Raw genomic sequence first — 24,208 nt, forward strand, 5'->3', positions numbered from 1 at the left:
ATCTAACTAACAAAAGCGAGACAGTCACAGAGAATCAAAAATTCCCAAAACCAATCATTCAGTACACAGGCCCATTGATTTAGTTATAATGTTTGAGCATAGGAACACCGCATTAGCGATGACAAAATGCATAGAATTACAGGAAATTTGCTTTAAACTCCAAGATGGTCTCTCAGCTACATGCCAAACTGTGTAGAACTAGAAAATATATTCAAACTGCAATATTTTCTCTCAGCTCAATGGAAAAATAGCCCAAAACTGCTTTACAACTGCAAAATTGTCTCTCCAACTGTGGGAAGGTCAAAATTATGAAACGGTCTACAAAATGTATTAATTTTAAAATGTTGATTACTTCTACTTGCCATTATCAACTGACCTGATGATAAGACGTGACTATTTATTTTTTTGCTAAGATATGATGAGGGAGTCCCTGGGCAAGAAAAGTACAACAACAAAAAACTGCTCTAAGAGGCTGACTTCTCTGTGTAGAACACAGCATTTACCTTCGGATTGAACCTAATGGCCTCTTTCCAGTCAACATATTAACCTGCATGAGCTATTGTGAAGTTGTCATAAGGAATCATTGATTCAACATGCAGGCTGTCTTAGAACACATTTGTCAAATGGCTTACTGAAGAGGATTACAAATATGACATAGGATTGTTTTCATTGAGGCTTGGTCATGTGTACAGCTACTGTTTCTGTGGTGTTAAAAACATCAGTGAGGGAAAGAGTTTATCATCATTCCTCCAATTGGTCTCCTACAAGAAAATAGGCCTAAGCAATTCAAATATTGAACTGTCCTTCCCCATAAGAGAAAATTGTACTAGTAGTATAGTACATGGGGTAACTGGTGACAGCTTAGGTCAAGTGACCTTTGTCAGCCTTGCCGTATCTTTCACATCTTTTCCTGACACCCTGGTTTGTGTTTATTATGACTGAAACTTGCCAGTAAACAACACTGTCAGAGTCATGACATGCTCACGTGGGGTGGAAAAGGTCAGAAATGAGGTGATAAAGCGAACCTTGTCAGAAAGTTAGAATCATACTGAGAGGTGTCACATAGAGAGTGGAATTCAATCTTATTTGTCAGGTGGCAAAATGTTCATTTAGATTGTGAGCGAGAAAGAAAACCCTAGAAGCTCTGTTGCTAGAGATTGGCACTTGCAACACCAGGGTTGTGGGTTCAATTCCCATGGTGGACCGGTACAAAAATGTATGCACTCATTGCTCTGGATAAGAGCATCTGCTAAATGACAAACATGTAAGACTGTGCTGCAAATGGTATGGTTACACAATATTATGTGTTCCTAACTTTGCTGTGAGAATCTCTGTGTGCTCATTTCGGGAAAGTACATGGTGTGCAGATATGTTGTTTGGAAGTACCTTTAGATAAAGCACATTAGCTGCTACAGCCCTGCACACGCATCAGAGCAGAGCCTACTGTAGTCAGACCTAATGCACCTCCATCTGTGCCTGCCATCAATTCTTCATGCTTTCCCGACAAGTTTCTTTCCCAAAAGATGTACCTTGCTTCATGATACCTATGTGATTCTTACATGGTTTGACCACGAGTGTCACAAGTGTCAAAAGGGGATACTCAGACTGTCATGGATGACCAAGACCCAACCATGAGGAAGACTGGACCAGATGTGGGTAACCACTTACTGACAAATTATTTACGGTCAATTTATTTTTGTTAATGTTGACGAATGACACAACTGCTACATGTCTGGCTATTTATGTTGACCTGCTATAAAAAAAAAAGTCAATTGATGGAATTAAACCTGCCAACAGCAAAACTACAAAGCCAATAAACCAATTGTATATCGATTAGCATAAAATAATGAATTACCAAGGTAATTATCTGACCTTGAGAGGGTCACACTAATTGTGTTGTTCGAGTCCAGTTAGAACAGCTGCTTGATTACCTCCTTGCAGCCCAGAGCTAAATGAAGGTTGCTGCAGGATGTCAAGGTGGTTCACGTGTCTCAGAGTGAAGACAAATGAATGGAACTCAATCACAAAACCCACAGCATTAAACATGCCCTGATTAGCTGTCCAGCAATTGATTTCCCCCTCCGGCAATCACAAGGGGTTCCAAACCTGTCCCAGTTAATTAAAGGGGAAATGGAAAGATAACTAAGAAGGCCAAATAAGTTGCCACCTTCTATTCTGAGACGAGGGTGATGGCTTCGAATAGCATTGGTGCTTCTCTGACATAAAACCAAAAGGTCCCTGGGTGGAGGATGTTACTTCATGGCTCGTGTTAACAGACTGCGAGGTGGGAGAGGGAACAACCCTGACAGCCCCACAAACAAGCAAAATTAGCCTCAGGAGAAAGTTTGGCCTGGACTATATCAGCTCATATGAATAGCGTTGTCTTAAAGCAACTTAAATATCCCATCAAGAAGATATCTCAAACATGCAAGTCACAAATGCCATGAATGAGAGAGAAAATCTGTATCTTGTCTTTTTAACGTGAATTACTGGATATGCCATTCTTAATGTTATAGATTAATTTGAGTCTACAAATGTCAGAATAGTTTAAATGACATACATAATTCACTCTTCATGGGAAACATCATATCAACATCATAGTTCATATGATATCCATCTTTAAGGAAACTGCAGAGAGACTTATGCTAGGTGATACGTTACAGATGTCACATTCTCAATTCCTTTCCATGGGTTTATCACTAATGTGGATGATATGTCAAAGAAAATCAAAAACACACAAAAAGAGTGAAGAAAAGGTTAGGAGAGCTCACAGACACAGTGGAACTACTAGAACAGATCTGTAATACTTGTGCTACAATAACTGCCTGTGTGAACAATGTTTACGAAATGTTTCAGTGGCATTCATAGCCGCGGGAAGATGTTTGGGGGTAGAGGTGATTTTTTTTCTCTGACGGGTGGGTGGGGGGCTGAGAATGTTTTCCCGAAGCTACAGATGGCTATATTGGTCAGCTAATACAAGACTAATAAAGGCCACTATTTTTGTTAAGACAATATATTTTTTAAATTAATATTTCATTTTTTTATTATGATTTTTCGGGGGATTCTGCAGCACCCTCAGCACCCCAACTTCACGCAGCTAGGGTGGCATTGTACCAAATGTTTATCAATAGTTTCTCAAGAAGAAGAAGGCGCCAGAGAAGATGGCTGCCGTTTTATGGGCTCTTAACCAACTGTGCTATTTTTATTTAAAAAATGGCATTGTTTGTTGCTTATTTTGTACATAATGTTGCTGCTACCATTGCCTATGAACGAAAAGAGCTTATGGATATCAGAACAGGGATTACTCACCTTGAAGTTTTTCTCTTTGGACGTTAGGGATTTACTCTAGACACCCAAACAGGCCCTCATCCCAGTGATTTACAGGACAAAGAGATGGAAAAGATGTTGCAGAAGGAGATTGAGGTGCCTTGTGAGGATCGTAGCTGTCTACATACCACCATAGACAATGCTGGCACTAAGAACGCACTCAATGAGCTGTATACAGCCATAAGCAAACAGGAAAGTGCACATCCAGAGGCGGCGCTCCTATTGGCCGAGGATATTAATGCAGGGAAACTTAAATCCATTTTACCTCATTTCTACCAGCACGTTTAATGTACAACCAGAAGAAAAAAACTCTAGACCACCTTTACTCCACACACAAAGACACGTACAAAGCTCTCCCTCACACTCCATTCATGGGCACAGCAAAGCTGGCCATAATTCTATCCTCCTGATTCCTTCTTACAAGCAAAAACTAAAGCAGGAAGCACCAGTGACTCGGTCAATAGAAATGGTCAGATGGTCAGATGTAGCAGATGCTAAGCTACAGGACTGTTTTGCTAGAAGAGACTGGAATATGTTCTGAGATTCTTCCGATGGCATTGAGGAGTACACCACATCAGTCACTGGCTTCATCAATACGTGCATCGATGATGTCGTCTCCACAGTGACTGTACGTACAGACCCCAACCAGAAGCCATGGATTTCAGGCAACATCCACACTGAGCTAAAGGGTAGAGCTGCCGCTTTCAAGGAGTGGGACTCTAACCCGGAAGCTTATAAGAAATCCCGCTATGCCCTCCGATGAACCATCAAACAGACAAAGCGTCAATACAGGACTAAGATAGAATCGTACTACACCGGCTCCAATGCTCGTTGATGTGGCACGGCTGGCAAACTGTTACAGACTACAAAGGAAAGCACAGCCAAGAGTTGCCCAGTGACACGAGCCTACCAGACGAGCTAAATAACTTCTATGGTCTCTTCGAGATTTGTATAACACTGAAACATGCATGAGAGCATCAGCTGTTCCGGATGACTGTGTGATCACGCTATCCGCAGGACAACAACTTACTCCGTGAGTAAGACCTTTAAACAGGTCAACATTTATTTTTTTATTTTTTATTTCACCTTTATTTAACCGGGTAGGCTAGTTGAGAACAAGTGCTCAACATTCACAAGGCCGCAGGGCCAGACGGATTACCAGGACGTGTACTCCTAGCATGCACTGACAAACTGGCAAGTGTCTTCACTGACATTTTCGACCTCTCCCTGTCTGAGTCTGTAATACCAACATGTTTTAAGCAGACCACCATAGTCCCTGTGCCCAAGAACACTAAGATGACCTGCCTAAATGACTACCGACCCGTAGCACTCACATCTGTAGCCATGAAATTCTTTGAAAGGCTGGTCATGGCTCACATCAACACCATTATCCCAGAAACCCTAGACCCACTACAATTTGCATACCGCCCCAACAGATCCACAGATGATGCAATCTCTATTACACTCTACACTGCCCTTTCTCACCCGGACAAAAGAAACACCTACGTGAGAATGCTATTCATTGACTACAGATCAGTGTTCATTACCATAGTGCCCTCAAAGCTCATCACTAAGCTAAGGACCGTGGGACTAAACACCTCCCTCTGCAACTGGATCCTGGACTTCCTGACGGGCCGCCCCCAGGTGGTAAGGGTAGGTAACAACACATACGCCACGCTGATCCTCAACACGGGGGCCCCATAGTCCCCTCCTGTACTCCATGGTCACTCATGACTGCACGGCCAGGCATGACTCCAACACCATCATTAAGTTTACCAATGACACAACAGTGGTAGGACTGATCACCAACAATGACAAGACAGCATAAAGGGAGGAGGTCAGAGACCTGGCCGTGTAGTGCCAGGACAACAACCTCTCCCTCAACGTGATCAAGACAAAGGAGATGATTGTGGACTACAGGAAAAGGAGTCCCGAGCACACCCCCATTCTCATCAACAGGGCTGTAGTGGAGCAGGCTGAGAGCTTCAAGTTCCTTGGTGTCCACATCATCAACAAACTACGGCAAGCTGTACCAGAGCGCCAAGTCTAGGCTCAAGAGGCTTCTTAACAGCTTCTACCACCAAGCCATAAGACTATTGAACATCTAATCAAATGGCTACCCAGACTATTTGCATTGCCCCCCTTTTACGCTGCTGCTACTCTCTGTTATAATCTACGCATAAGTCACTTTAGTAACTATACCTACATGTATATATTACCTCAATTACCTCGACTAACCCGTGCCCCCGCACATTGACTCTGTACCGTTACCCCCTGTATATAGCCTCCACATTGACTCTGTACCGTTACCCCCTGTATATAGCCTCCACATTGACTCTGTACCGTTACCCCCTGTATATAGCCTCCACATTGACTCTGTACCGTTACCCCCTGTATATAGCCTCCACACTGACTCTGTACCGGTACCCCCTGTATATAGCCTCCACATTGACTCTGTACCGGTACCCCCTGTATATAGTCTCCACATTGACTCTGTACCGTTACCCCCTGTATATAGCCTCCACATTGACTCTGTACCGGTACCCCCTGTATATAGCCTCCACATTGACTCTGTACCGGTACCCCCTGTATATAGCCTCCACATTGACTCTGTACCGGTACCCCCTGTATATAGCCTCCACATTGACTCTGTACCGGTACCCCCTGTATATAGCCTCCACATTGACTCTGTACCGGTACCCCCTGTATATAGCCTCCACATTGACTCTGTACCGGTACCCCCTGTATATAGCCTCCACATTGACTCTGTACCGGTACCCCCTGTATATAGCCTCCACATTGACTCTGTACCGTTACCCCCTGTATATAGCCTCCACATTGACTCTGTACCGGTACCCCCTGTATATAGCCTCCACATTGACTCTGTACCGTTACCCCCTGTATATAGCCTCCACATTGACTCTGTACCGGTACCCCCTGTATATAGCCTCCACATTGACTCTGTACCGTTACCCCCTGTATATAGCCTCCACATTGACTCTGTACCGTTACCCCCTGTATATAGCCTCCACATTGACTCTGTACCGTTACCCCCTGTATATAGCCTCCACACTGACTCTGTACCGGTACCCCCTGTATATAGCCTCCACATTGACTCTGTACCGGTACCCCCTGTATATAGTCTCCACATTGACTCTGTACCGTTACCCCCTGTATATAGCCTCCACATTGACTCTGTACCGGTACCCCCTGTATATAGCCTCCACATTGACTCTGTACCGGTACCCCCTGTATATAGCCTCCACATTGACTCTGTACCGGTACCCCCTGTATATAGCCTCCACATTGACTCTGTACCGGTACCCCCTGTATATAGCCTCCACATTGACTCTGTACCGGTACCCCCTGTATATAGCCTCCACATTGACTCTGTACCGGTACCCCCTGTATATAGCCTCCACATTGACTCTGTACCGGTACCCCCTGTATATAGCCTCCACATTGACTCTGTACCGTTACCCCCTGTATATAGCCTCCACATTGACTCTGTACCGGTACCCCCTGTATATAGCCTCCACATTGACTCTGTACCGTTACCCCCTGTATATAGCCTCCACATTGACTCTGTACCGGTACCCCCTGTATATAGCCTCCACATTGACTCTGTACCGTTACCCCCTGTATATAGCCTCCACATTGACTCTGTACCGGTACCCCCTGTATATAGCCTCCACATTGACTCTGTACCGGTACCCCCTGTATATAGCCTCCACATTGACTCTGTACCGGTACCCCCTGTATATAGCCTCCACACTGACTCTGTACCGTTACCCCCTGTATATAGCCTCCACATTGACTCTGTACCGGTACCCCCTGTATATAGCCTCCACATTGACTCTGTACCGGTACCCCCTGTATATAGCCTCCACATTGACTCTGTACCGGTACCCCCTGTATATAGCCTCCACATTGACTCTGTACCGGTACCCCCTGTATATAGCCTCCACATTGACTCTGTACCGGTACCCCCTGTATATAGCCTCCACATTGACTCTGTACCGGTACCCCCTGTATATAGCCTCCACACTGACTCTGTACCGTTACCCCCTGTATATAGCCTCCACATTGACTCTGTACCGGTACCCCCTGTATATAGCCTCCACACTGACTCTGTACCGTTACCCCCTGTATATAGCCTCCACACTGACTCTGTACCGGTACCCCCTGTATATAGCCTCCACATTGACTCTGTACCGGTACCCCCTGTATATAGCCTCCACATTGACTCTGTACCGTAATACCCTGTATATAGTCTCCACATTGACTCTGTACCGTAATACCCTGTATATAGTCTCCACATTGACTCTGTACCGTAATACCCTGTATATAGCCTCCATACTGACTCAGTACTGGTACCCCCTGTATATAGCCTCCACATTGACTCTGTACCGTAATACCCTGTATATAGCCTCCATACTGACTCAGTACTGGTACCCCCTGTATATAGCCTCCACACTGACTCTGTACCGTAATACCCTGTATATAGCCTCCATACTGACTCAGTACTGGTACCCCCTGTATATAGCCTCCACACTGACTCTGTACCGTAATACCCTGTATATAGCCTCCATACTGACTCAGTACTGGTACCCCCTGTATATAGCCTCGCTATTGTTATTTTTAGTTATGTTTTAGGTATTTTTCTTAAATCTGCATTGTTGGTTAAGGGCTTGATAGTAAGCATTTCACTGTAAGGTCTACTACATCTGTTGTATTCAGAGCATGTGACAAATAAAATTGTCTTCTACGAATCAAAGTCTATTTCTGGGTGATCTTAAGTGTGTCCTTGCCATCTGCCTACACACATTTCCTGATGATGTTAGGATGAAATTCCTCACTGTAAACTTAACATGAACCCAGAGATCACATTAAAGCTAATCTACCTGGCGTCCATGCTGCCTACGAATGCAATGCCATTCTCGAACATGGTCTGCATCCCCTGTCATGGTTTGTCAGTGTTCACGGGAGTCAAGATGGCGGCTTTGCTTTTCAAGTCCATGTACTAGCCTATAACTGCCTTAGAGTGGGAGGGCAGAAAGCTCATTATCAAAACTGGCCCGGTTCTTGAGCTCAGAAATTAGTTTGGTATGAAGAGCTCATGGTTTATCACAATGGCTTTTAAACCTGTCTAAAATCCCAATTAGCAACAGTGCTTTAAGGGGGGCTCCGTTATCAAATTCCTCAGGCGAACACACACATGGAGATAAGACTGTCTAATGCTCCTTGGTGTCCAAAAGGAGGTTGCAAGTATAAGAGGAAATACGAATTATGCAATCACTCGAAACAGAGTGCATATTACTGTCACATACAAATACACAGTTTGTTCTTTCAGTCGGAGAGTAGCTTGGTCTTACCTGAGATTATTTTATTACCTTTATTTAACTAGGCAAGTGAGTTAAGAACAAATTCTTATTTACAATGACGGCCTAGGAACAATGGGTTAACTGCCTTGTTCAGGGGCAGAATGACAGATTTTTTACCTTGTTAGCTTGGGGATTCAATCTAGCAACCTTTCAATTATTGCCCCAGCGCTCTAACCACTAGGCTACCTGTCGCCCCTATTAGCAGTCAACAGTCAAATTAGATTGACATACCCAAAATCCAGGTGTATTGTGTAAGACCCAAATGTCAATGAATAAGTAACGTTCTGTTTTTTGTTTGTTCTTTAGATTACCTTGTTCCTTTTTCTACACACATCAGTGTGTATACAGTACATAACCAAAAGGTTTTCTCATCTTGGCCAAACCATCATATATTGTGTTTGGAGCCATGGGAAGAAGATTCCATAAAGACATTTGTTTAAAACATGTATGAGCCTAAGACACATGTACTTGTCACTGTTCGTTTGCATATTTTCTTTTAAAGTGTCAGTTTATATTTCAGTATCTATGATTTGAACGGACAAGTCGAAAGTCATAAAGTTGGTATTTTTAGCTCAGATTCACCACCTAGTCTAAGCAAAAGTACCCAAAAACATCATACGGAATTGGAACAACTTACTTCGGATAGGGTTTCTACGGCAACGGGAAGAGAACTGGCAGACAGACAGGCAGGCAGGCACAGGAAGGCAGACAGACATACAGACCTGTTCTCTGTTTATTTATAAATGATCTGACCTACTGTATAATCCACATCTATAATCCAGATCTGCCCATCTGTACACAATCCCTGAAATTAAAGCCACCGGTTGTGAACAGAAAGGTCCCATAACCTCAATGTTGAATATGTGACACCAATGGTCATGGGAGATGGCCACCAAGACACCGATGGCCATGGGAGAAGTTCAACAGAATAATTTAAAACACATCCAAAAGTGGTCAATGGTCCCTGCTCATATAAATTCTGGTAAAAAGTCACAAAACATGTGCTGAAAATGTCCTATCCTGCTCCCATTCAGTCAGTAGACAATCCCTATAATGATAGACTTACTGTATCTGCTGAGGGTCTCCCCACTCTGTAATTCATCACTCCAGAGAACACGTTTCCACTGCTCCAGAGTCCGATGGCGGCGAGCTTTACACCACTCCAGCCGACGCTTGGCATTGTGCATGGCGATCTTAGGCTTGTGTGCCGCTGCTCAGCCAAGGAAACCCATTTCATGAAGCTCCCAACAAACAGAGGCAGTTTGAAACTCGCCGGTGAGGGTTGCAACTGAGGACAGAGTGATCAATTTTACGTGCTTCAGCACTTGGCAGTCCAGTTCTGTGCGCTTGTGTGGCCTACCACTTCACAGCTGAGCCATTGTTGGTCCTAGACATTTACACTTCACAATAGTTGCACTTACAGTTGACCAGGGCAGCAATAGCAGGGCAGAAAGTGAAAGACACTGAGCTCTTCAGTAAAACCATTCTACTGCCAATGTTTGTCTATGGAGATTGCATGGCTGTGTGCTCGATTTTTATACACCTGTCAGCAACGGATGTGGCTGAAATAGCCGAATCCACTAATTTGAAGGGGTGTCCAAACACTTTTGAACTGGTTTCTCTTAACGATTTCGGAACAGAAAGCGCCATTCGATTCTGTCAAATGCATTTTGTGCATCCATGACAACAATTATTGGTGTGTTATGCGAGCAATTTGAACGAGATGAAACAAAGGGACACATTGATTTCTATGGTCCCATGTGAATTTATTAGAAAACGTTTCAAGCATTTCAAAATTCACACGGGAGCATAGAATGCAGTTTGAAGAGTCCCTTTTCCCTTGTTATTGACATGTTTTATATCCAGCACCTGTTCTTCTGTCACGTTCTGACCTTTATTTCCTTTGTTTTGTCATTATTTAGTATGGTCAGGGCGTGAGTTGGGGTGGGTAGTCTATGTTTGTTTTTCTATGATTTGGGGATTTCTTTGTTTCGGCCTAGTATGGTTCTCAATCAGAGGCAGGTGTCATTAGTTGTCTCTGATTGAGAATCATACTTAGGTAGCCTGGGTTGCACTGTTTGTTTGTGGGTGATTGTCTATGTTGATGGCTTGTTTCAGCGCAGCTCGCATTAGCTTCACGGTTGTTATTTCGTTTACTGTTTTTGTATAGTGTTTCAGTGTTCAGTGTTTTCTTTATAAAAATTTATGATGAACACGTATCACGCCGCATTTTGGTCCTCCGATCCTTCTCTCCTCTCCTCTTCAGATGAAGAGGAGGACGACTGTGACATCTTCTAAAGCAATAGATGTACGTATGCAATATATTTTCTATTTAGCATTTTGAAATTGACAGTGGGATCTGATAACCTCGTCACATTACGTCTACCATTAATTTCCCAAAGGGACATTGCCTGAAAGTCATATTTTCAGTGATGAGACATGCACTTTGAATCTAAATAAAAACACACAGTTGTGTTGTCTCTTGCTTGGAACGAGCACTAGCAATTTTTCTTAGAGAGAGCTTCTTCCCAGCAATAGCATTGTTTTGACATGGTAAGACTAAAGAACCAAGGTAGACTTCAACAATGGTTGCCCATTTGTTCAACTGTTTTGGTTGATTTGCACCCATTTTCCATGCTCACAGCCAAGCCATTATTCTTTCAAAATCATTCCCTAAAAGCACATCTTTATTCATCAGACGTTACGGAGAAAGTTTTCCATCTCTCTTTCTTTTACTTTGTCATTACTATGATTACAACTGACACTTACCACAGCCAAAGGGAAGGGCGTTATAATGAAGGAGATATGAATTATGTATAATTTAATGAAAAGCGAAAGAAAGAAAGAGGGTGAGAGAGAGAGAGAGAGAGAGAGAGAGAGAGAGAGAGAGAGAGAGAGAGAGAGAGAGAGAGAGAGAGAGAGAGAGAGAGAGAGAGAGAGAGAGCGAGAGCACAGGAGAAAGAAAGAGGGGGATGTGGAGGTGGAGAGATAAAGATATAAAAAATAAAATCCCCAAATCCCAAAGTCTCAACGGTCTGTGTGAGCTTTGGAAGAGTTGTCAGCATAGCAGGGTCTTCTGCCCTCATTCAGGTGAAGACCAGAACCATTAAATCTTCCGAGACACAGCCTCACAATGGTAACGTTTTAGGTGGATGTAGCATTTTGGCCTTTACAGTTAAATTAAAAAAGCAGCTGGTTTATTCCTTTGCAGCCACACAACTGCTGTCCCCATAGCAGAGACTCTTAGCCGCTAACCTTCATAACTATCTAGCTGCTTACACAAAGACCAGAGCCAACGGCAAGGGAGTAGAGGGAAGGGATTAATGCTAAGCAACGATGAACGCTAAGCAACGATGAATGTGGAAAATCATTTAAGACTCCAGCCACCTAAGCATAGACTGTTCTCTCTGCTTCCGCATGACAAGCGGTCCCGGTGCATCAAGTCTGACACCAACAGGCTCCTGAACAACTTCTATCCCCAAGCAATAAGACTACTAAATAGCTTAGAAATGGCTACACTCACAATACACACCCTACCCTATGCACACCCTACACACTCACGCACACTGACACTGACACTTCAACACACACAAACACTCACTCCATTATTTGCTCACACACACATAATATGCACATACATTTATACTGACTCTACACACACTTACACCCACTCACATACAATCATCATATATGCTGCTGCTACTCTGTTTATTATATAACTTGATGCCTAGTCACCTTACCCCAATACATATCTATCTCTGTCACTCCAGTATCCCTGCACATTATAATTATGGTACTAGAACTGACTCTGTATATAGTATCCTTACTCACTTTATCGTGTTCTTCTTATTTCAGATTTGTTTATGCTTTTGTTCTAACTTGTTATTTTTTAGTATTACATTGTTATTGATTACTGTGTTGTTGGGTTTAGAGCTTGCAAGAAAGACATTTCACTGTACTTGTGTACGTAACATTAAAACTTAATCTATCACTCAACGTACACTTCTGACTAAATTAAGTCTAACCCACATGAAAAAAATACTATAGTTTAAATAAGTGAATAAAGCATGAGGCATTAATGACCAAATTACAGTCTAAATCATGAAGAATAAATGAGAATATGATTCCCAATTCAGACAGGCTGTCAAAATGATGGTCAATGGCTAAATTCCATTTCATGGATGAGGGAACATGTAATTAAAGGCAATGATGTGGCAAATAATGGATTTATATGAAAAAGCATAGGCTGATCATAGGCTGATCATAGACTGATCGTAGGCTTTATCATAGGCTGATCATAGGCTGGTCATAGACTGATCATAGGCTTTATCATAGGCTGATCATAGGCTGGTCATAGGCTTTATCATAGGCTGGTCATAGACTGATCATAGGCTTTATCATAGGCTGATCATAGGCTGGTCATAGGCTTTATCATAGGCTGATCATAGGCTGGTGATAGACTGATCATAGGCTTTATCATAGGCTGATCATAGGCTGGTCATAGACTGATCATAGGCTTTATCATAGGCTGATCATAGGCTTTATCATAGGCTGATCATAGGCTTTATCATAGGCTGGTCATAGACTGATCATAGGCTTTATCATAGGCTGATCATAGGCTTTATCATAGGCTGATCATAGGCTGATCACAGGCTTTATCATAGGCTGATCATAGGCTGATCATAGGCTTTATCATAGGCTGATCATAGGCTGATCATAGGCTTTATCATAGGCTAATCATAGGCTTTATCATTTGCTGATCATAGGCTTTATCATAGGCTGATCACAGGCTTTATCATAGGCTAATCATAGGCAGATCATAGGCTTTATCAAAGCTGCAATCCCTCCCTTTTGCTGAACTTTTCCCCAAACATTTGTATTTTTCCTCTTGCCAGGCACTTTCATATCCATTCACATTTTGTTCTTCACATGCCTTGTAAAAAACAGGTGTGGAATTAGCAGCAGGAAGTAGAGGTGCTGCAGGAAGCAGCAGGAAGTAGAGGTGCTGCAGGAAGCAGCAGGAAGTAGAGGTGCTGCAAGAAGCAGCAGGAAGTAGAGGTGCTGCAGGAAGCAGCAGGAAGTAGAGGTACTGCAGGAAGCAGCAGGAAGTAGAGGTGCTGCAGGAAGCAGCAGGAAGTAGAGGTGCTGAGGGTGCTGTCACAAACCCTAAAAACATTGACATTTTAAACACAGTACCAGTCCACACATTTGGACACATTCCAGGGTTATCAGTGCGCTAATGCAGGACTAGTGTAATGCGAGGCTACTGGCGGCAGAGAAGTCAGGCGCAGGAGAGCGGAAACTGATTTACAACGGTTTAGTTTAATAACGATAAACCACCTTAAACCGAGTCAATACAAAAAACGGGTCAAACAAACCCAGTACACACCAGCAATAACGTGCCCAAGCATTACAACAAACAACTACGGACAAGGACATGGGGGGTGGGGGGGGGAACAGAGGGTTAAATACACAACATGTAATTGATGGAATTGGAACCAGGTGTGATGGAAGACAAGACAAAACCAATGGAAAATGAAAAGTGGATTGGCAATGGCTAGAAGGTCGGTGACGTCGACCGCCGTCCAAACAAGGACAGAGACCGACTTCGGCGGAAGTCGTGACAACTAGTAAAGGCCCAGTGCACTACTTCAGTGAACAATTTCTTTTTCATTTTAAAAATTTTTGTATTACTATAAACAGTATATATTAATTAAAAATAAAAATAAATAATTGCCAACATTTTTTTGTTAACTGAAGTAGTGCACTGGGCCTTGACTATTCCTGTATTAGCGGACTGATATAGCTGTCTGTAGCGCAGGCCCATAACAAAATTCCCCGGCCAAACAGTTTGGGAACCACTGAGATACACAATGAGTAATGATCTATGTACCAGGGACACCAGTAGAGAGTCAATGTGCAGTGAAACAAGGTAATTGAGGTAGATATGTACATAGAACTAGAAATAAAGTGACAGATAGTAAACAGTAACAGTTCGCAGCCTTCCCATCGTATTCCTGGGGTATGTGAGTCAAAAAAGTTAGTAGAAAAGGATCCAATAGTTAACCAAATAGCTACCTGGAATAACTATTTAATAGTCTTGTGGCTTGAGGGTAGAAGCTGTTCAGGGTCCTGTTGATTCCATACTTCCTCTGACACTGCCTGGTATAGAGGTCCTGGGTGGCAGGGAGGTCGGCCCCAGTGTTGTACTGGGCCGTCAGCACTACCCTCTGTAGCGGTTGGATACCAAGCAGTTGCCATACCAGAGGTCAGTCAAGATGCTCTCAATGGTGCAGCTGTAGAACTTTCTGCAAAATCTTTTCAGTTCTCTGAGGGGGAAGATGCATTGTTGTGCCCCTTTCACGAATGTGTTGGTGTGTTATGAAAACGATAGATCCTTAGTGATGTGGACACCAAGGAACTGGATGCTCCCGACCCGCTCCACTATAGCCCCATCGATGGGGGTGTGCTCGGCCCTCCGTTTCCTGTAGTCCACAATCAGCTCCTTTGTTTTGCTGATGTAGAGGGAAAGGTTGTTGTTCTGGCCAGGCACTATGGTGTTGAACGCTGAGCTGTAGTCAATGAACAGCATTCTTATGTAGGTGTTCCATTTGTCCAAGTGGAAAAAGGCAGTGTGTGGTGCAATAGAGATTGCGTCATCTGTGGATCTGTTGGGGCGGTATGTGAATTGGTGTGGCACCAGGGTGTCTGGGATGATGGTGTTGATGTGAGCCATGACCAGCCTTTCAAAACATTTCATGGTTATAGCTTACCCGACGCTGCCGTTCTGTCCTGCCGATGCATAAAAAAAAATGTAAAGTTTCCAAGAAATATAGGTTATTACAGTTCTTCAGGTCCCATTGGTGGGATAGTCTCGAACAGAGCTAATCCAGTTTGTTCTCCAGTGATTGTACATTAGCCAATAGAACAGAGGGTAGAGGCAAAGGATTTACTCGCTGCCGTAGTTTCATCAGGGTACCCGCACGTCGGCCTCTATATCGGTGTTGTCTTTCTCTTCCGAGTGTCGGGGATTAGGGCCTGGTCTGGGGTGAGCAGCATGTCCTGTGCCACTGACTCATTGAAGTATAAATCCTAATCCAAATGTAGGTTAGTAGTCGCGGTTCTGATGTCCAGAAGCTTTTATTGCTCATAGGAAACGATGATGGAAACATTATGTCCAAAAAAGATCCGCGCAAAAAAACACACACAATAGCAGAATTGTTCAGGAGCCTGTAAAACGTCCGCAGTACATTCCAGCACCATTCTTCAAAGACATATGCACTCTTATCCTGTAATAAAAGCTGATTTAAATTAAATTAGAAAATCTGATAATAACTCTAAGCCATATCCAACTTTCTACTGAAAATGAGTCATTCTCTTGGAAAAGATTCTACCTCGATCTGAGTAATACAGCATGCTCATTACACAGGTGCACCTTGTGCTGGGGACAATAAGGGCCACTCTAAAATGTGCAGTTTTGTCACACAAGACAATGCCACAGATGTCTCAAGTTTTGAGGGAGTGTGCATTTGGCATGCTGACTGTAGGATTGTCCACCAGAGCTGTTGCCAGAGAATTGAATGTTCATTTCTCTATATAAGCTAAGCTCTACAATGTAATTTTAAAGAATTTGGCAGTACGTCCAAACGGCCTTAAAACCTCTCAAGGATCTGACCCTTTTAAAAAAGAAATTCGCTTCAAATGGCATACCCAAATCTAACTGCCTGTAGCTCAGGACCTGAAGCAAGGATATGTATATTCGTGATAGCATTTGACAGGAAACCCTATGAAGTTTGTGGAAATGTAGGAGAATATAACACATTACATCTGGTAAAACATAATACAAAGAAAATAACATTTTTTTGTTTGTACCATCATCTTTGAAATCCAAGAGAAAGGCCATAATGTATTATTCCAGCACAGACGTAATTTAGCCACTTGATGGCAGCAGTGTATGTGCAACGTTTTAGACTGATCCAATGAACCATTGCATATCTGTTCAAAATGTTGTATCAAGACTGCCCAAATGTGCCTAATTGGTTTATTAATACATTTTCAAGATCATAATTGTGCACTCTCCTCAAACAATAGCATGGTATTCTTTCACTGTACTAGCTACTGTAAATTGGGCGGCAGGTAGCCTAGTGGTTAGAGTGTTGGACTAGTAACTGTAAGGTTGCAAGATCAAATCCCCGTGCTGACAAGGTAAAAATCTGTCATTATGCCCCTGAGCAAGGCAGTTAACCCACTGTCCCAAAGCCATCATTGAAAATAAGAATTTGTTCTTAACTGACTTGCCTAGTTAAATAAAGGTAAAACATAATAATAACAATTGGACAGTGCAGTTAGATGAACTAGAATTTAAGGAAATGCTTTTGTTACTTACAACCTCACCTCATGCTAATCATATTAGCCTACTTTAGCTCAAGCGTCCCGTGGGGGGGGGGGACACACGCACGCACACACACACACACACACACACACACACACACACACACACACACACACACACACACACACACACACACACACACACACACACACACACACACACACACACACACACGACATACGACATACACTGGTCCAGTAGAGGTTGTGTGTAACCATGTGTAACCATACTATCCCAGGGGTCTCCATATCCAGCTTCTTCACCTGCGGGATCTTCTGAGACCAGCCACCCAGACAGCTGATGAAACTGAGGAGTATTTTATGTCTGTAATAAAGCCCTTTTGCAGGGAAAAAATTATTCTGATTGGCTGGGCCTGGCTCACCACTGGGTGCCCTCCCAGGCCTAAACATGTGTGCGCCCTTGCCCAGTCATGTGAAATCCATAGATTAGGGCCTAATGAATTTATTTCAATTGACTAATTTCCATCTATGAACTGTGACTCAGTAAAATCATTAAAATTGTTTCATTTTGCGTTGATATTCTTGTGCAGTATTTAAACAGGACCAGTTAAAAGTTTGGACACATCTACTCATTCAACGATTTTTCTTTATTTTTACTATTTTCTACATTGTAGAATAATAGTGATGACATCAAAACTATGAAATAACACATATGGAATCATGTAGTAATCAACAACAAAAAATGTTAAAAATAAAGAAAAACTCTTGAATGAGTAGGTGTGTCCAAACGTTTGACTGGTACTGTATATATTCACAGTGTCTGCAAAGCCTAATCTGACTTTGCACAGTTGATCTTATGTTGAATACGGTGCCCTTCTCTTTGGACTCCTTAGAAGTTATCTGCATTTGTTATGGGGCCAATGTTGTACATCTCTGCGTCAGCACTGCTGGAGCTATTGAGTCATACTTTGTGACTCTCTCATAATTCCATGAATTAAAGCATGGAATGTTAAATCCGGAACAGGAAGAAAATGGATAGAATCCAAACTCACTTCCAGTTCCAGCTCACGTAGTGAAGGGATTATGCAATGTCTGTGGAGAAGGGAGTTGGGTTGGGGCTACACCATGACAGAGGAGGAAGATGATGAATAGTAGAAGTAGGTTGGGGAGCAGGGACTAGATGGCCAGTGACTCTAAGCCTGCTGGGTAGATAGATTCCCACCTGCCTGAACCCATGACCCCTGACCAGTGCCAACAGAGCTACTGAATGCTTTATAACTCCAGGTGCCCTCTCTTCTCCATTGGTTAGGACGTCTCTATGGATCTTTTTTCACAGATGGCTTTAAGGTTTAAACCATGTGCATGGCTTTTGCTGAGATGCAGATTTTTTAATGAAAATATCAAAGCGATCACTGGGATATTGGAACTCTTTCTCAACAAAACTAAACCTAAGAGAACCTAAAATGATCCATATCCCTGGGTCTAAACATCCCCCATGTTTAACCACAATTCTATAATTCCCAGCTGTTGATGCTGAAATCAGATCTATTTCTAATCGTGGTTATAAAGCCATGGGCAGGCATTAAGTGCTTAGTGGTCATTTCCATAATTGCTGTGATGCTTTAAACTAACCGTGGGACTAATTAACATAGAAAATGCAATAAAGGGTTTGGTTTACAGCACGCCTGAAAATCCCCATTAACTGGGTGTTTTTAACTATATGAGTCAATATAATAAGGACAAATTACGGGTGTATGGCGAGTCTAACAAATCTGTAAAAATCAACCTCTTAAAAACAACACACAAAGAAAGTAATGGCGCAGTACTATAACATGCTGACCAGACCGGACACGTCGTGTGCACCGCAAAATAAATGTAGAAATCCATGTTATTCAATTATTGCACCCACACTGTCGCGCGCCAAGGAGCGTCTGCGATGCCAAGGGCTAAAATAGAAGTCATTCCTATTTCTGATGCAGATTGCGCTGCAAGTCCTGCCTCTCCCATCTCCTCATTGGTTTAGAGAAGCAGGTACCCACGTGCCATCTCCTCATTGGTTATACCCATGTGGGTGATAGAAAGATGAAATGTTTTGCCTGTTGTCGTGGTAAAAGTGTAGATGCCAATCACCATATAAGTTAAAAGATGAAAACGCCTGGAAGGAGGAGAGATGACTAGAAACGATTCAGTTGGCCGTTTTATGTGTGGATTAATTATCGGAGTAGAAGACCTTGTGTATTTCAAGTAAAATAACAACACAATGTTTATATCCCAGGACAAATTAGCTAGCAACAGCAAGCTAGCTAAATAGGACAAATTAGCTAGCAAGTGCAAGCTAACTAGCTAAATTGCCATACATGTTTAATGCTTTTCGACCTGTCCCCAAATTAATGTAATTGGTTCAGATTGTTTTGATATTTTAACCTGCGTGTCGTGATTGCGTTTGGTGTAGGGGGAAAAAATGTATTTATGCATGATAGCGCACGATGGCACATGCATGCAGCCGGTTTGGGTTCCGTGTAACATGGAGGATAATGGCAGATCGCTCCAATATTTTTTTGCATATTTATTACGATTTTGTTGTTTATAAGTGTTTTTGTTTTTGATTGCTCTTTTGAATTTGTTGTAATGGGTCATCTCGACAGTGATTCAAGACTGATGTTGTCTTGCTTGGCTCAGCTAGCTAGCAGCTATGGACTGTTTGGACTGTTTGTGTCACGCCCTGATCTTAGAGATCCTTATTATTCTCTATGTTTGGTTAGGTCAGGGTGTGACTCGTGTGGGAAAATCTATGTTTTCTATTTCTTTGTGTTTTTGGCTGAGTATGGTCCCAATCAGAGACAGCTGTCTATCGTTGTCTCTGATTGGGGGATCATATATAAGTTGTCATTTTCATTTTGGGTTTTGTAGGATCTTGTTTTCTGTATAGTTTATTTTGCCTTACAGAACTGTGCGCTTTCGTTTTTGTCATTGTTATTTTGCTTTTGGTGTCATCAATAAAAATAACGATGTACGCCTACCACGCTGCACCTCGGTCCGGTCATTTCACCAACGAGAGCCGTAACAGTTTGAACTGTTTGGATTTGAACGCCACAACACTGGGGACAGTGACTCTATTTGACATTGGTTTTGACTGAATTTAATTGAAATGATGTGGAAACAACATTGATTCAACCAGTGTGTGCCCAGTGGGCGGCTTCATGAGAAGCCTGAAGTATAGGACTGCATACAGAGTTGGCTTGTTCTAGTGAAGATAATCGTGACTGTTAATTATCTGTGGGGAGCTTACTGCGTCTGTGACAGCAGTAGCATCCCCACAGACTTAGTGGTGAGGAGTAACTTGACAGCTAGTTAGCTAGCCATCAGGCTAAAATGACCGGAGCACTGACGTTGGGGTCAGCAGAGTGCGCTGCAGAGCCTCTGCTGACCCCAACGTCCGTGTTCCGGTCATTTTACTGCTCACTGACTGCTCACTGACTCTGACCAGTTCCATTCTGCATGACCATCCATGCCTGAAGTTCCTCCTCTATCTATGCCATCGACGTAAGTCCTTGATCCATCCTTCCACCTTCCCTGACTTCAAAACCATGCAACCAGTTGTGTAAAGTAACTAAGTAAAAGTACTTTGATGTACTACTTAATTAAGTCATTTTTTTGGAGTAGCTGTATTTTACTATTTATATACAGTATATTTTTATGACAACTTTAACTTTTGCTCCACGACATTCCTAAATAATACAAATAAATGAATAATAATAATCTTTACTCCCATACATTCAGTGACTTCCCCAAATATTTGACCAATAAAAAAATTGTTTCATCCGTCTCTGTGCTTTCATAATTTCCCAACAATTCACATGTGGCTGAATCTCACCATAGATACCATTCCCTCAGTCTCTATATGTGTAGCCCATGTATCTGATGCTGTCTGGACCAAAAGAGTAGGACATGCATGTTGCCGCCGTAGCATTTGATTGATAGATGCCAGCAAGCATTTGGCCTCATTGATTTAAAAAAAACTATATAATTAGCCAATCAGCATTGAGCTGATCTCAGCTATGGGTTGACCCCCCCCGCCTAAGCAAAATTTAATTGTCAGAAAAACATGTCTGTTTCTGCTCTGCTTGTGTTGATGTCGTGCAGTAGCTAGCTTGGATGGAGATGGGTATTTGGAATTGTGGTTTTGACTTAATTCTCTGTACAGGCCAATGATTATGACAGTGATTCTGATCTAACCAGAAATGCATATGTTGTGCCACTGGCCTGAGATGATTGAAGTTCAACATGTAGGCTAGTAGGCTCATGTTAACTAGCTAGCTAACTTACCTGATTCATTGTTGCCCATGAGAGGAACTTAGGCTAGCAGACATTTTAGCTAGGTAGCCTATGACAACAAAAACTAAAGGTATGACAGAGCCAAAGACCATTTAGCCAACATGAAGAGAGGAGGATGGCATTGGCATTCAATTGGCATTCAACTAGATGTTCTGAAAGAGCTGCAAAACCTGGACCCATACAAATCACCTGGGCTAGACAATCTGGACCCTCTCTTTGTTGTAACCCCTATTACCAGTCTGTTCAACCTCTCTTTCGTATCGTCTGAGATCCCTAAAGATTGGAAAGCTGCCGCGGTCATCCCCCTCTTCAAAGGGGGTGACACTCTAGACCCAAACTGTTACAGACCTATATCTATCCTGCCCTGCCTTTCTAAAGTCTTTGAATGCCAAATTAACAAACAGATCACCGACCATTTCGAATCCCACCGTATCTTCTCCGCTGTGCAACCTGGATTCTGAGCTGATCACGGGTGCATCTCAGCCACGCTCAAGGTTGAGCGTTATCATAACCACCATCGATAAAAGACAGTACTGTGTAGCTGTCTTCATCGACCTGGCCAAGGCTTTCGACTCTGTCAATCACTGTATTCTTATTGGCAGACTAAACAGCCTTGGTTTCTCAAATGACTGCCTCGCCTGGTTCACCAACTACTTCTCAGTTCAATGTGTCAAATCGGAGGGCCTGTTGTCCGGACCTCTGGCAGTCTTTATGGGCCGACTCTTTTCTCTGTATATATCAATGATATCTCTCTTGCTGCTGGTGATTCCCTGATCCAACTCTACACAGACAACACCATTCTGTATAGATCTGGCCTTTCTTTGGACACTGTGTTAACTAACCTCCAAATGAGCTTCAATGCCATACAACACTCATTCCGTGGCCTCCAACTGCTCTTAAACGCTAGTAAAACCAAATGCATGCTTTTCAACTGCTCTTAAACGCTAGTAAAACCAAATGCATGCTCTTCAACCGTTCACTGCTCGCACCCGCCAGACTAGCATCACTACTCTGGACAGTTCTGACTTAGAATATGTGGACAACTACAAATACCTAGGTGTCTGGCTAGACTGTAAACTCTCCTTCCAGACTCATATTAAACATCTCCAATCAAAAATGTAATATAGAATCGGCTCCTATTTCGCAACAAAGCCTCCTTCACTCACGCCGCCAAACATACCCTCTTAAAACAGACTATCCTAGCGATCCTCGACTTCGGTTCTGTCATTTACAAAATAGCTTCCAATACTCTACTCAGCAAACTGGATGCAGTCTATCACAGTGCCATCCGTTTTGTTACCAAAACCCCTTATACCACCCACCACTGCGACCTGTATGCTCTAGTCGGCTGGCCCTCACTACATATTCGTCGCCAGACCCACTGGCTCGATGTTAGGTAAAGCTCCGCCTTCAGCTCACTGGTCACGATAACAACACCCACCCGTAGCACAAGCTCCAGCAGGTATATCTCACTGGTTATCCCCAAAGCCAACACCTACTTTGGCTGCCTTCCAGTTCTCTGCTGCCAATGACTGGAATGAATTGCAAAAATTTCTGAAGCTGGAGACTTATATTTCCCTTACTAACTTTAAACATCAGCTATCTGAGCAGCTAACCGATCGCTGCAGCTGTACATAACCCATCTGTAAATATCCCACCCAATCTACCTACCTCATTCCCATATTTACTTTCTGCTCTTTTGCACACCAGTATTTCTACTTGCACATCATCATCTGCTCATCTATCACTCCAGTGTTAATTTTCTAAATTGTAATTACTTTGCTACTATGGCCTATCTATTGCCCTACCTCCTCACGCCATTTGCACACACTGTATATAGACTTTCTTTTTTTCTATGGTGTTATTGACTGTATGCTTGTTTATTCCATGTGTAACTCTGTGTTGTTGTTTGTGTCACACTGCTTTGCTTTATCTTGGCCAGGTCGCAGTTGTAAATGAGAGCTTGTTCTCAACTAGCTTACCTGGTTAAATAAAGGTTAAATAAAAAATTGAATTGTTTTAGAAAAGGGTGAGTCAACATTTTTTGTTTTACATTCACACTCACACAACACACACACACACACACACACACCCACACACACACTCACACACACACACACACACACACACACACACACACACACACACACACACACACACACACACACACACACACACACACACACACACACACACACACACACACACACGCACACACACACGCACACTCACACACAAAAACACACGCAGAAATCAGTACCATGGACATCCACATGATATTTAGCAACATTGATTGGACTAAATAGTGTTTGGCATCTTAAGTTTGTTTTCAGTGTATTAAACTAAGCATATATAGTCTTGTTGAAATGATGATGTTTAAATGTTTAAGTGGAAATGGTGCTGGGCAGGGCTCCTGTTGTTTTTGTGCTGACTTGAGGTAACTCTGTGGTTCTAAATCAGTAGTTGATTCGTAAACCGTAGAAAACATGAACTTGCTTAACCATGCTGCAGGTCATATAACTGTTTGTTACATGCAATATTTACTTTGTGGACTTCACAGGATAGATTGACCGGAGCACTGACGTTGCTGTCTGGTTTTGTGATGAAACAAATGTATGTGTAGTTTAATTTATTCTGCCACTGTGTGATAGTTGTATTTTTGTTGTCACGGCCTTATTGTATGTCATGGTGGTGTATGAATGAATGGGTTATAGAGCAAACAACACAATTATCACAACAGAGGTTAGAATATGGATGTTTTACTCACTCCCCAGTGATTTTACCCACGCAACACTACTGCATACATTTTC

Source organism: Oncorhynchus kisutch, linkage group LG7 (assembly GCF_002021735.2).
Source record: "Oncorhynchus kisutch isolate 150728-3 linkage group LG7, Okis_V2, whole genome shotgun sequence".
Lineage (NCBI taxonomy): Eukaryota > Metazoa > Chordata > Actinopteri > Salmoniformes > Salmonidae > Oncorhynchus > Oncorhynchus kisutch.